We start from the raw sequence: 15,000 nt of genomic DNA, 5'->3' as shown, positions 1-15,000 counted from the left end.
AAAAAATCCACTCCTGGTACCTAAAATTTTCCTATGCGGCGGGCTGGGGACTATAACCTTCTTCTTCCCGCCCCACCACCATCAACGTCGGCCACCACCACCAGACCGCCTCCCCCAGACTTCCAGAAGCGAAGCCGGTCCCCAAGCACCAACCCCGACCGCCACCGAGGCACCCGCCTTCGGCGGGTGCCGAGTTCACCGGCCCCAAGCGACAACCGGTCACCGAGGCACCCGCCGAAGGCGGGTGCCGAGTTCACCGGCCCCAAGCGACAACCGGTCACCGAGGCACCCGCCGAAGGCGGGTGCCGAGTTCACTGGCCCCAAGCGACAACCGGTCACCGAGGCACCCGCCGAAGGCGGGTGCCGAGTTCACTGGCCCCAAGCGACGGCGGTCACCGAGGCACCCGCCGGAGGCGGGTGCCGAGTTCACCGGCCCCGAGCACCAGCGGTCAGCCACGGAGGGTGCTGGATCATCCATACTTCCATAGCTCCAGAGCTCCATAGCCCCGGAGCTCCATAGCCCCGGAGCTCCATAGCCCCGGAGCTCCATAGCTCCATAGCCCCGGAGCTCCATAGCCCCGGAGCTCCATAGCCCCGGAGCTCCATAGCTCCATAGCCCCGGAGCTCCATAGCCCCGGAGCTCCATAGCCCCGGAGCTCCATAGCTCCATAGCCCCGGAGCTCCATAGCCCCGGAGCTCCATAGCTCCATAGCCCCGGAGCTCCATAGCCCCGGAGCTCCATAGCCCCGGAGCTCCATAGCCCCGGAGCTCCATAGCCCCGGAGCTCCATAGCCCCGGAGCTCCATAGCCCCAGAGCTCCATACTTCCATAGCCCCAGAGCTCCATAGCTCCATACTTCCATAGCTCCAGCCGCGGAGGGTGCTGGCTGGTGGCTCCATAGCTCCATACTTCCATACTTGCAGCCACGGAGTTGGCTAAAATTGCACTAAGTGCGAAAGCCCATTCATTTACAACGGCGTGTCCGCCAGGCGGCGACATTTCCCCGTTACCGGTGGCTGCGCGGCGGGTGAGTGACAGAGCTTATCCGAGCGGCTGGAACTCTGCGCCGGCGTGGTCGAGCGTGAGGCCTCGGCCCTTTGGCTGCCTGGTACCTAAAACACTTCCATTGATCCAGCCACGGAGGGTGCTGGCTGGTGGCTCCATACCTCCATAGCTCCATACCTCCAGAGCTCCAGAGCTCCATAGCACCAGAGCTCCATAGCTCCATAGCACCAGAGCTCCATAGCACCAGAGCTCCATAGCTCCATAGCACCAGAGCTCCATAGCTCCATAGCACCAGAGCTCCATAGCACCAGAGCTCCATAGCTCCATAGCACCAGAGCTCCATAGCTCCATAGCACCAGAGCTCCATAGCTCCATAGCACCAGAGCTCCATAGCACCAGAGCTCCATAGCTCCATAGCACCAGAGCTCCATACCTCCATACCTCCAGAGCTCCATAGCTCCATAGCACCAGAGCTCCATAGCTCCATAGCACCAGAGCTCCATAGCTCCATAGCACCAGAGCTCCATAGCTCCATAGCACCAGCTCCATAGCTCCATAGCACCAGAGCTCCATAGCTCCATAGCACCAGAGCTCCATAGCTCCATAGCTCCAGAGCTCCATAGCTCCAGCCTGGGTGGCTGGTGGCTCCATAGCTCCATACTTCCATAGCTCCAGTCAGAGAGTTGGCGAAAATTGCACTAAGTGCGAAAGCCCATTCATTTACAACGGCGTGTCCGCCAGGCGGCGACATTTCCCCGTTACCGGTGGCTGCGCGGCGGGTGAGTGACAGAGCTTATCCGAGCGGCTGGAACTCTGCGCCGGCGTGGTCGAGCGTGAGGCCCCGGCCCTTTGGCTGCCTGGTACCTAAAACACTTCCATTGATCCAGCCACGGAGGGTGCTGGCTGGTGGCTCCATAGCTCCATAGCTCCATAGCACCAGAGCTCCATAGCTCCATAGCACCAGAGCTCCATAGCTCCATAGCACCAGAGCTCCATAGCTCCATAGCACCAGAGCTCCATACCTCCAGAGCTCCATACCTCCAGAGCTCCATACCTCCAGAGCTCCATAGCTCCATAGCACCATAGCTCCATAGCACCAGAGCTCCATAGCACCAGAGCTCCATAGCACCAGAGCTCCATAGCTCCATAGCACCAGAGCTCCATAGCTCCATAGCACCAGAGCTCCATACTTCCAGAGCTCCATAGCTCCATAGCTCCATAGCTCCATAGCACCATAGCTCCATACTTCCAGAGCTCCATAGCTCCATAGCTCCATACTTCCATAGCTCCATAGCTCCATACTTCCATAGCACCAGAGCTCCATACCTCCAGAGCTCCATAGCTCCAGCCTGGGTGGCTGGTGGCTCCATAGCTCCATACTTCCATAGCTCCAGTCAGAGAGTTGGCGAAAATTGCACTAAGTGCGAAAGCCCATTCATTTACAAGGGCGTGTCCACAAGGCGGCGACATTTCCCCGTTACCGGTGGCTGCGCGGCAGGAGAGTGACAGAGCTTATCCGAGCGGCTGGAACTCTGCGCCGGCGTGGTCGAACGGCTGGCCTCGGTAGTTGAGGTACCAGGGGTGGGCCGGGGAGCTCCAGGCGGGTCTTGTGAGAGAGTGAAGCCGAGCGGCTGGAACTCTCGGCCGGCGTGGTCGAGCGGCTGGCCTCGGTAGTTGAGGTACCAGGGGTGGGCCGGGGAGCTCCAGGCGGGTCTTGTGAGAGAGTGAAGCCGAGCGGCTGGAACTCTCGGCCGGCCTGGTCGAGCGGCTGGCCTCGGTAGTTGAGGTACCAGGGGTGGGCTGGGGAGCTCCAGGCGGGGCTTGTGAGAGAGTGAAGCCGAGCGGCTGGAACTCTGGGCCGGTGTGGTTGAGCCACGGAGGGTGCTGGCTGGTGGCTCCATAGCTCCATAGCTCCATAGCTCCATAGCTCCATACTTCCATAGCTCCATAGCTCCATACTTCCATAGCTCCAGACTTCCATAGCTCCATAGCTCCATACTTCCATAGCTCCATACATCCATAGCTCCATAGCTCCATACTTCCATAGCTCCATAGCTCCATAGCTCCATAGCCCCAGAGCTCCATAGCTCCATAGCTCCATAGCTCCATAGCTCCATAGCTCCATAGCTCCAGAGCTCCAAACTTCCATAGCTCCAGAGCTCCAGCCTGGCTGGTGGCTCCATAGCTCCATACTTGCAGCCACGGAGCTGGCGAAAATTGCACTAAGTGCGAAAGCCCATTCATTTACAAGGGCGTGTCCACAAGGCGGCGACATTTCCCCGTTACCGGTGGCTGCTTAGCGGGAGAGTGGCAGAGCTTATCCGAGCGGCTGGAACTCTGCGCCGGCGTGGTCGAGCGGCTGGCCTCGGTAGTTGAGGTACCAGGGGCGGGCTGGGGAGCTCCAGGCGGGGCTTGTGAGAGAGTGAAGCCGAGCGGCTGGAACTCTGGGCCGGCCTGGTCGAGCGGCTGGCCTCGGTAGTTGAGGTACCAGGGGCGGGCTGGGGAGCTCCAGGCGGGGCTTGTGAGAGAGTGTAGCCGAGCTGCTGGAACTCTGGGCCGCGTGGTTGAGCAGCATGCCCGCGGAGGTGGCTCTTCCATAGGCAGGGAGGGTGCTGGAGCTCCACACTTCCATAGGCAGGGAGGGTGCTGGAGCTCCACACTTCCATAGGCAGGGAGGGTGCTGGAGCTCCACACTTCCATAGGCAGGGAGGGTGCTGGAGCTCCACACTTCCATAGGCAGGGAGGGTGCTGGAGCTCCACACTTCCATAGGCAGGGAGGGTGCTGGAGCTCCACACTTCCATAGGCAGGGAGGGTGCTGGAGCTCCACACTTCCATAGGCAGGGAGGGTGCTGGAGCTCCACACTTCCATAGGCAGGGAGGGTGCTGGAGCTCCACACTTCCATAGGCAGGGAGGGTGCTGGAGCTCCACACTTCCATAGGCAGGGAGGGTGCTGGAGCTCCACACTTCCATAGGCAGGGAGGGTGCTGGAGCTCCACACTTCCATAGGCAGGGAGGGTGCTGGAGCTCCACATCCACACTTCCAGCCACGGAGCATGCTGGCACTTCCACCTTGCTTGCTAAGTCGGCGTGATCTTGCCCAAAAAGTCCCTCCTCACCTCCAGCTGGAAGTGGAAAAAAATCCTCCACCTGCTTGGCCGAGGTTCTGGAAGCCAGCAGCTCGCAGAATGTTGCCAAAGTTTCACTGGAAGGAAAAGAAAAGAGAAGACCGAGTGCGCATTTCACCTACCGCCGAATGTCCACAAGAGGGAAGTGTCACTCCGTCGCAGAATCTGCGCCGACGCACTCGGCACCCTTCGAATTTATGGTGCCGGTGCGGGTGTTCTGGGTGCAAAAAGGCCGCCCAAGTGGTAGAAAAAAATCAGACTTCGTCTCTTAGGTCGAAATTAATGCCAAGTTTTGAAATGCGCTGGCAGGGGTGGACCAGGGCCCGTTAGAAGTGCTTAGCCGAGGTCCTGGAAGCCTAACCCGGCGTGATCTTGTGCAAAAAGCCGCTGCTGAGCTCCAGCTGGAAGTGTAAAAAGAACCGGGCTGGATCAAAAAAAGAACCGGCGGCCCGTTAAAATTGCTTAGCCGAGGTCCTGGAACCCTAACCCGGCGTGATCTTGTGCAAAAAGCCGCTGCTGAGCTCCAGCTGGAAGTGTAAAAAGAACCGGGCTGGTTCAAAAAAAGAACCGGGCGACCCGTTAGAAGTGCTTAGCCGAGGTCCTGGAAGCCTAACCCGGCGTGATCTTGTGCAAAAAGCCGCTGCTGAGCTCCAGCTGGAAGTGGAAAAAGAACCGGGCTGGATCAAAAAAGAACCGGGCGACCCGTTAAAATTGCTTAGCCGAGGTCCTGGAAGCCTAACACGGCGTGATCTTGTGCAAAAAGCCGCTCCCGAGCTCCAGCTGGAAGTGTAAAAAGAACCGGGCTGGATAAAAAAAGAACCGGGCTGGATCAAAAAAGAACCGGGGGACCCGTTAAAATTGCTTAGCCGAGGTCCTGGAAGCCTAACCCGGCGTGATCTTGTGCAAAAAGCCGCTCCCGAGCTCCAGCTGGAAGTGTAAAAAGAACCGGGCTGGATAAAAAAAGAACCGGGCTGGATCAAAAAAGAACCGGGGGACCCGTTAAAATTGCTTTGCCGAGGTCCTGGAAGCCTAACCCGGCGTGATCTTGTGCAAAAAGCCGCTCCCGAGCTCCAGCTGGAAGTGTAAAAAGAACCGGGCTGGATAAAAAAAAGAACCGGGCTGGATCAAAAAAGAACCGGGCGACCCGTTAAAATTGCTTAGCCGAGGTCCTGGAAGCCTAACACGGCGTGATCTTGTGCAAAAAGCCGCTCCCGAGCTCCAGCTGGAAGTGTAAAAAGAACCGGGCTGGATAAAAAAAGAACCGGGCTGGATCAAAAAAGAACCGGGCGACCCGTTAAAATTGCTTAGCCGAGGTCCTGGAAGCCTAACACGGCGTGATCTTGTGCAAAAAGCCGGTCCCGAGCTCCAGCTGGAAGTGTAAAAAGAACCAGGCTGGATAAAAAAAAGAACCGGGCTGGATCAAAAAAGAACCGGGCGACCCGTTAAAATTGCTTAGCCGAGGTCCTGGAAGCCTAACCCGGCGTGATCTTGTGCAAAAAGCCGCTCCCGAGCTCCAGCTGGAAGTTTAAAAAGAACCGGGCTGGATCAAAAAAAGAACCGGGCTGGTTCAAAAAAGAACCGGGCGACCCGTTAAAATTGCTTAGCCGAGGTCCTGGAAGCCTAACACGGCGTGATCTTGTGCAAAAAGCCGCTCCCGAGCTCCAGCTGGAAGTGTAAAAAGAACCGGGCTGGATAAAAAAAGAACCGGGCTGGATCAAAAAAGAACCGGGGGACCCGTTAAAATTGCTTAGCCGAGGTCCTGGAAGCCTAACCCGGCGTGATCTTGTGCAAAAAGCCGCTCCCGAGCTCCAGCTGGAAGTGTAAAAAGAACCGGGCTGGATAAAAAAAGAACCGGGCTGGATCAAAAAAGAACCGGGCGACCCGTTAAAATTGCTTAGCCGAGGTCCTGGAAGCCTAACCCGGCGTGATCTTGTGCAAAAAGCCGCTCCCGAGCTCCAGCTGGAAGTGTAAAAAGAACCGGGCTGGATAAAAAAAAGAACCGGGCTGGATCAAAAAAGACCGGGCGACCCGTTAAAATTGCTTCGCCGAGGTCCTGGAAGCCTAACACGGCGTGATCTTGTGCAAAAAGCCGCTCCCGAGCTCCAGCTGGAAGTGTAAAAAGAACCGGGCTGGATAAAAAAAAGAACCGGGCTGGATCAAAAAAGAACCGGGCGACCCGTTAAAATTGCTTAGCCGAGGTCCTGGAAGCCTAACACGGCGTGATCTTGTGCAAAAAGCCGCTCCCGAGCTCCAGCTGGAAGTGTAAAAAGAACCGGGCTGGATAAAAAAAGAACCGGGCTGGATCAAAAAAGAACCGGGCGACCCGTTAAAATTGCTTAGCCGAGGTCCTGGAAGCCTAACACGGCGTGATCTTGTGCAAAAAGCCGCTCCCGAGCTCCAGCTGGAAGTGTAAAAAGAACCAGGCTGGATAAAAAAAAGAACCGGGCTGGATCAAAAAAGAACCGGGCGACCCGTTAAAATTGCTTAGCCGAGGTCCTGGAAGCCTAACCCGGCGTGATCTTGTGCAAAAAGCCGCTCCCGAGCTCCAGCTGGAAGTTTAAAAAGAACCGGGCTGGATCAAAAAAAGAACCGGGCTGGTTCAAAAAAGAACCGGGCGACCCGTTAAAATTGCTTAGCCGAGGTCCTGGAAGCCTAACACGGCGTGATCTTGTGCAAAAAGCCGCTCCCGAGCTCCAGCTGGAAGTGTAAAAAGAACCAGGCTGGATAAAAAAAAGAACCGGGCTGGATCAAAAAAGAACCGGGCGACCCGTTAAAATTGCTTAGCCGAGGTCGGCGTGTTCTTGTGCAAAAAGCCGCTCCCGAGCTCCAGCTGGAAGTGTAAAAGAACCAGGCTGGATAAAAAAAAGAACCGGGCTGGATCAAAAAAGAACCGGGCGACCCGTTAAAATTGCTTAGCCGAGGTCCTGGAAGCCTAACACGGCGTGATCTTGTGCAAAAAGCCGCTCCGAGCTCCAGCTGGAAGTGTAAAAAGAACCGGGCTGGATAAAAAAGAACCGGGCTGGATAAAAAAAAGAACCGGGCGACCCGTTAAAATTGCTTAGCCGAGGTCCTGGAAGCCTAACACGGCGTGTTCTTGTGCAAAAAGCCGCTCCCGAGCTCCAGCTGGAAGTGTAAAAAGAACCGGGCTGGATAAAAAAAGAACCGGGCTGGATAAAAAAAGAACCGGGCGACCCGTTAAAATTGCTTAGCCGAGGTCCTGGAAGCCTAACACGGCGTGTTCTTGTGCAAAAAGCCGCTCCGAGCTCCAGCTGGAAGTGTAAAAAGAACCGGGGCTGAGATAAAAAAAGAACCGGGCTGGATCAAAAAAGAACGGGCGACCCGTTAAAATTGCTTAGCCGAGGTCCTGGAAGCCTAACCCGGCCGTGATCTTGCCGAAATTCGGCCTCTATACTCCATTTTAGGTACCAGGCGCTCATAGTGGTGTTAGTCAGTGTACTGGTCCCCCTCGCTAGTGTACTGGTCCCCCTAGTCAGTGTACTCATCCAGTTACCCCCCGTTTTCCAAAACACCATCGGCACGTATAAGGGGGGGACTCCTGAGAGAGATGAGGTATATGCCAGCGCAACACCAATCCGCTCCGCGCTGGTTCCCATGTCGGCTACGGATGAATAAAACCAGCCTGTCCCCCCCTGGAGCTCACGAGACACGGAATTTTTTCTAAGTGCCAACGGCTCTTCCGAGCAAACGTGTCCGCTCCGGCTGGTTCCCCCCGTCGGCCTCGAATGACGAAAAATGCCGGTCTCCCGCCCGGAGCTCATGACAAACGAAAAATTTTCTAAGTGCCAACGGCACTAGCGAGCGAATGTGTCCGCTCGGCGCTGGTTCCCGGGTCGAACCCGGAAGACGAAAAACGCCGGTCTCCGCCCGGAGCTCATGACAAACGAAAAATCTTCTAAGTGCCAACGGCACTAGCGAGCGAATGTGTCCGCTCGGCGCTGGTTCCCGGGTCGAACCCGGAAGACGAAAAACGCCGGTCTCCGCCCGGAGCTCATGACAAACGAAAAATTTTCTAAGTGCCAACGGCACTAGCGAGCGAATGTGTCCGCTCGGCGCTGGTTCCCGGGTCGAACCCGGAAGACGAAAAACGCCGCTCTCCGCCCGGAGCTCATGACAAACGAAAAATTTTCTAAGTGCCAACGGCACTAGCGAGCGAATGTGTCCGCTCGGCGCTGGTTCCCGGGTCGAACCCGGAAGACGAAAAACGCCGCTCTCCGCCCGGAGCTCATGACAAATGAAAAATTTTCTAAGTGCCAACGGCACTAGCGAGCGAATGTGTCCGCTCGGCGCTGGTTCCCGGGTCGAACCCGGAAGACGAAAAACGCCGCTCTCCGCCCGGAGCTCATGACAAACGAAAAATTTTCTAAGTGCCAACGGCACTAGCGAGCGAATGTGTCCGCTCGGCGCTGGTTCCCGGGTCGAACCCGGAAGACGAAAAACGCCGGTCTCCGCCCGGAGCTCATGACAAACGAAAAAATTTTCTAAGTGCCAACGGCACTAGCGAGCGAATGTGTCCGCTCGGCGCTGGTTCCCGGGTCGAACCCGGAAGACGAAAAAACGCCGGTCTCCGCCCGGAGCTCATGACAAACGAAAAATTTTCTAAGTGCCAACGGCACTAGCGAGCGAATGTGTCCGCTCGGCGCTGGTTCCCGGGTCGAACCCGGAAGACGAAAAACGCCGCTCTCCGCCCGGAGCTCATGACAAACGAAAAATTTTCTAAGTGCCAACGGCACTAGCGAGCGAATGTGTCCGCTCGGCGCTGGTTCCCGGGTCGAACCCGGAAGACGAAAAACGCCGGTCTCCCGCCCGGAGCTCATGACAAACGAAAAATTTTCTAAGTGCCAACGGCACTAGCGAGCGAATGTGTCCGCTCGGCGCTGGTTCCCGGGTCGGACCCGGAAGACGAAAAACGCCGGTCCTCGCCTGGAGGTCCCAGCAAAATCGGCGAAAAAACGACTAAGTGTCAACTTTCGAAAAAACGGCTAAGTGTCGACTTTCGAAAAAAACGGCTAAGTGTCAACTTTCGAAAAAACGGCTAAGTGTCAACTTTCGAAAAAACGACTAAGTGCCCACGGCTCTGCGGGGCTTGTGAGTCCGCCCCGCGCCGGTTCGGCGGTCGGCCTCAAAAAGCAAAAAATCAGCCTCTCTCCCTGGAGCTCACCAAAAATTTGTCGAAATTTTTCTAAGTTCTCCTCGAGGTACCAGGGGGTGAGGTACCCGGGGTCTTCAGGTGCGCCAGAGTACAATGAAATGGTCCCAGTAGTCAGTGTACTCATCGACTTTCCCCCGTTTTCCAAAGCACCTCGTTTACGAGTATGGAGGAGATGGTGCTGGTCTCCCCACGGCGTCGGACACGCCGTCCTCGACAGCACAAGGTCGGATAGAAGACCTGGAAAGCGCCGTGGCACGCGCTGGAGGTGGGCACTTTGGCGAAAAAACGACTAAGTTCAACTTTCGAAAAAACGACTAAGTGTCAACTTTCGAAAAAACGGCTAAGTGTCAACTTTCGAAAAAACGACTAAGTGTCACCTCTCTGAAAAAATGGCAAGTGTCGCCTCTCTGAAAATTTTCTAAGTGCCCACGGCTCTGCGGGCTCGTGCATCCGAGCCGCGCCGGTTCTGCAACCGGCCTAGAATGACGAAAAATAACGGTCTCCTCCTGGAGCTCACAGCCAATTGTGGCGAAAAAGTGGCAAAGTGCCCACGGCTCTGCGGGCTCGTGCATCCGACCCGCGCCGGTTCTGCAGCCGGCCTAGAATGACGAAAAATAACGGTCTCCTCCTGGAGCTCACAGCCAACTTGGCAAAAAGTTTCTAAGTGCCCACGGCCCTGCCGAGCTTTGGCGTCCGCCCAGCGCCGGTTCCGCAGTCGGCCTCGAATGACGAAAAATAACGGTCTCCTCCTGGAGCTCACAGCCAACTTGGCAAAAAGTTTCTAAGTGCCCACGGCCCTGCCGAGCTTTGGCGTCCGCCAGCGCCGGTTCCGCAGTCGGCCTCGAATGACGAAAAATAACGGTCTCCTCCTGGAGCTCACAGCCAACTTGGCAAAAAGTTTCTAAGTGCCCACGGCCCTGCCGAGCTTTGGCGTCCGCCCAGCGCCGGTTCCGCAGTCGGCCTCGAATGACGAAAAATAACGGTCTCCTCTGGAGCTCACAGCCAACTTGGCAAAAAGTTTCTAAGTGCCCACGGCCCTGCCGAGCTTTGGCGTCCGCCAGCGCCGGTTCCGCAGTCGGCCTCGAATGACGAAAAATAACGGTCTCCTCCTGGAGCTCACAGCCAACTTGGCAAAAAGTTTCTAAGTGCCCACGGCCCTGCCGAGCTTTGGCGTCCGCCCAGCGCCGGTTCCGCAGTCGGCCTCGAATGACGAAAAATAACGGTCTCCTCCTGGAGGCTCACAGCCAACTTGGCAAAAAGTTTCTAAGTGCCCACGGCCCTGCCGAGCTTTGGCGTCCGCCCAGCGCCGGTTCCGCAGTCGCCTCGAATGACGAAAAATAACGGTCTCCTCCTGGAGCTCACAGCCAACTTGGCAAAAAGTTTCTAAGTGCCCACGGCCCTGCCGAGCTTTGGCGTCCGCCCAGCGCCGGTTCCGCAGTCGGCCTCGAATGACGAAAAATAACGGTCTCCTCCTGAGCTCACAGCCAACTTGGCAAAAAGTTTCTAAGTGCCCACGGCCCTGCCGAGCTTTGGCGTCCGCCCAGCGCCGGTTCCGCAGTCGGCCTCGAATGACGAAAAATAACGGTCTCCTCCTGGAGCTCACAGCCAACTTGGCAAAAAGTTTCTAAGTGCCCACGGCCCTGCCGAGCTTGGCGTCCGCCCAGCGCCGGTTCGCAGTCGGCCTCGAATGACGAAAAATAACGGTCTCCTCCTGGAGCTCACAGCCAACTTGGCAAAAAGTTTCTAAGTGCCCACGGCCCTGCCGAGCTTTGGCGTCCGCCCCAGCGGCCGGTTCCGCAGTCGGCCTCGAATGACGAAAAATAACGGTCTCCTCCTGGAGCTCACAGCCAACTTGGCAAAAAGTTTCTAAGTGCCCACGGCCCTGCCGAGCTTTGGCGTCCGCCAGCGCCGGTTCCGCAGTCGGCCTCGAATGACGAAAAATAACGGTCTCCTCCTGGAGCTCACAGCCAACTTGGCAAAAAGTTTCTAAGTGTCACATCTCTGAAAAACGGCTAAGTGTCGACTTTCGAAAAAACGGCAAAGTGTCACATCTCTGAAAAACGGCTAAGTGTCGACTTTCGAAAAACGGCTAAGTGTCAACTTCGAAAAACGGCTAAGTGTCGCCTCTCTGAAAAACGGCAAAGTGTCAACTTTCGAAAAAACGACAGAGTGTCGCCTCTCTGAAAAACGACTAAGTGTCGACTCTGAGAAAATGGCAAAGTGCCCACGGCTCTGCGGGTCGTGCATCCGACCCGCGCCGGTTCCCAGCCGGCCTGAAATAAGGCAAAACCAGCCTCTCCGCCTGGAGCTCAGAGCCAACTTGGCGAATATTTTCTAAGTGCCCACGGCTCTGCGTGGCTACGGCGTCTGCCCAGCGCCGGTTCCTGGGTCGAACCCCGAGGACGAGGAATGCCGGTCTCCGCCTGGAGGTCCCAGCTTAATCGGCGAAAATTTTCTAAGTGCCCACGGCACTGCCGGGCTCGTGCATCCGACCCGCGCCGGTTCCCCAGCCGGCCTGAAATAAGGCAAAACCAGGCTCTCCCCTGGAGCTCAGAGCCAATTGTGGCGAAAAAACGACTAAGTGTCAACTTTCGAAAAAACGACTAAGTGTCAACTTTCCAAAAAAACGGCTAAGTGTCGACTTTCGAAAAAACGGCTAAGTGTCAACTTTCGAAAAAACGACTAAGTGTCGCCTCTGAAAAAACGACTAAGTGTCGCCTCTCTGAAAAAACGACTAAGTGCCCACGGCTCTGCGGGGCTTGTGAGTCCGCCCCGCGCCGGTTCGGCGGTCGGCCTCAAAAAGCGAAAAATCAGCCTCTCTCCCTGGAGCTCACCAAAAATTTGTCGAAATTTTTCTAAGTTCTCCTCGAGGTACCAGGGGGTGAGGTACCCGGGCTAAGGTGCAGTACCTTTTTTGGTCTTCAGGTGCGCCAGAGTACAATGAAATGGTCCCAGTAGTCAGTGTACTCATCGACTTTTCCCCCCGTTTTCCAAAGCACCCCGTTTACGAGTATGGAGGAGATGGTGCTGGTCTCCCCACGGCGTCGGACACGCCGTCCTCGACAGCACAAGGTCGGATAGAAGACCTGAAAAGCGCCGTGGCACGCGCTGGAGGTGTCACTGTGGCGAAAAAGTGACTAAGTGTCAACTTTCGAAAAAACGGCTAAGTGTCAACTTTCGAAAAAACGGCTAAGTGTCAACTTTCGAAAAAACGGCTAAGTGTCAACTTTCGAAAAAACGACAAAGTGTCACCTCTCTGAAAAAACGGCAAAGTGTCAACTTTCGAAAAAACGGCTAAGTGTCAACTTCGAAAAAACGACTAAGTGTCACCTCTCTGAAAAAATGGCAAAGTGTCAACTGCGAATGTGGTGGTGCATGGAAGGAAGTGGAGGACGGCCGCCTCCTTAAACCACAGGCCGAAGAGGAGCGTCAGGGCCGGCTCCTTAAACACGGACCGAGTGTCGCCCTTAACACAGACCAAGCGGAGGACGGCCGCCTCCCTAAATACAGGCCGAACCGGAGCGCGAGGGCCAGGCTCCTTAAACACGGACCGAGTGTCGCCCTTAACACAGACCAAGGGGAGGACGGCCGCCTCCTTAAACACAGGCCGGAGAGGAGCGTCAGGGCCAGGCTCCTCAAACATGGACCGAGTGTCGCCCTTAACACAGACCAAGCGGAGGACGGCCGCCTCCCTAAATACAGGCCGAACCGGAGCGCGAGGGCCAGGCTCCTTAAACACGGACGAGTGTCGCCCTTAACACAGACCAAGGGGAGGACGGCCGCCTCCTTAAACACAGGCCGGAGAGGAGCGTCAGGGCCAGGCTCCTCAAACATGGACCGAGTGTCGCCCTTAACACAGACCAAGGGAGGACGGCCGCCTCCTTAAACACAGGCCGGAGAGGAGCGTCAGGGCCAGGCTCCTCAAACATGGACCGAGTGTCGCCCTTAACACAGACCAAGGGGAGGACGGCCGCCTCCTTAAACACAGGCCGGAGAGGAGCGTCAGGGCCAGGCTCCTCAAACATGGACCGAGTGTCGCCCTTAACACAGACCAAGGGGAGGACGGCCGCCTCCTTAAACACAGGCCGGAGAGGAGCGTCAGGGCCAGGCTCCTCAAACATGGACCGAGTGTCGCCCCTTAACACAGACCAAGGGGAGGACGGCCGCCTCCTTAAACACAGGCCGGAGAGGAGCGTCAGGGCCAGGCTCCTCAAAACATGGACCGAGTGTCGCCCTTAACACAGACCAAGGGGAGGACGGCCGCCTCCTTAAACACAGGCCGGAGAGGAGCGTCAGGGCCAGGCTCCTCAAACATGGACCGAGTGTCGCCCTTAACACAGACCAAGCGGAGGACGGCCGCCTCCCTAAATACAGGCCGAACCGGAGCGCGAGTGTCGCTCCTTAAACACGGACCGAGTGGAGGACGGCCGCCTCCTTAAACACAGGCCGAACAAAATGACACAAAGTGTCAACTGCGAATGTTGTCCATCCAAGGAAGGAGCGTGATGCCCGGCCGGCTCCTTAAACACAGGCCGAGAGTCGCCCCCGGACGGTCAGCCTCGCGGCGCCCGTCTGCTCGGATAAAATGACACAAAGTGTCAACTACGAATGTTGTCCATCCAAGGAGGGAGCGTGATGCCCGGCCGGCTCCGAAAACACAGGCCGAGAGTCGCCCCGGACGGTCCGCCTCGCGGCGCCCGTCTGCTCGGATAAAATGACACAAGTGTCAACTGCGAATGTTGTCCATCCAAGGAAGGAGCGTGATGCCCGGCCGGCTCCTTAAAACACAGGCCGAGAGTCGCCCCGGACGGTCCCGCCTCGCGGCGCCCGCCCGCTCGGATAAAATGACACAAAGTGTCAACTACGAATGTTGTCCATCCAAGGAGGGAGCTTGAGGCCCGGCCGGCTCCGAAAACACAGGCCGAGAGTCGCCCCGGACGGTCCGCCTCTCGAGGCGCCCGCCCGCTCGGATAAAATGACACAAAGTGTCAACTACGAATGTTGTCCATCCAAGGAGGGAGCGTGATGCCCCGAGCCCCCCCGGCTCCGAAAACACAGGCCGAGAGTCGCCCCGGACGGTCCGCCTCTCGAGGCGCCCGTCTGCTCGGATAAAATGACACAAAGTGTCAACTGCGAATGTTGTCCATCCAAGGAAGGAGCGTGATGCCCGGCCGGCTCCTTAAACACAGGCCGAGAGTCGCCCCGGACGGTCCGCCTCGCGGCGCCCGCCCGCTCGGATAAAATGACACAAAGTGTCAACTACGAATGTTGTCCATCCAAGGAGGGAGCTTGAGGCCCGGCCGGCTCCGAAAACACAGGCCGAGAGTCGCCCCGGACGGTCCGCCTCTCGAGGCGCCCGCCCGCTCGGATAAAATGACACAAAGTGTCAACTACGAATGTTGTCCATCCAAGGAGGGAGCGTGATGCCCGGCCGGCTCCGAAAACACAGGCCGAGAGTCGCCCCGGACGGTCCGCCTCTCGAGGCGCCCGTCTGCTCGGATAAAATGACACAAAGTGTCAACTGCGAATGTTGTCCATCCAAGGAAGGAGCGTGATGCCCGGCCGGCTCCTTAAACACAGGCCGAGAGTCGCCCCGGACGTCCGCCTCGCGGCGCCCGCCCGCTCGGATAAAATGACACAAAGTGTCAACTACGAATGTTGTCCATCCAAGGAGGGAGCTTGAGGCCCGGCCGGCTCC

Source organism: Syngnathus leptorhynchus, unplaced genomic scaffold (genome assembly GCF_054491065.1).
Source record: "Syngnathus leptorhynchus isolate UIUO unplaced genomic scaffold, UIUO_Slep HiC_scaffold_655, whole genome shotgun sequence".
Lineage (NCBI taxonomy): Eukaryota > Metazoa > Chordata > Actinopteri > Syngnathiformes > Syngnathidae > Syngnathus > Syngnathus leptorhynchus.
The sequence above is the reverse complement of the archived record's forward strand: the minus strand, read 5'-3'. Positions refer to the sequence as shown.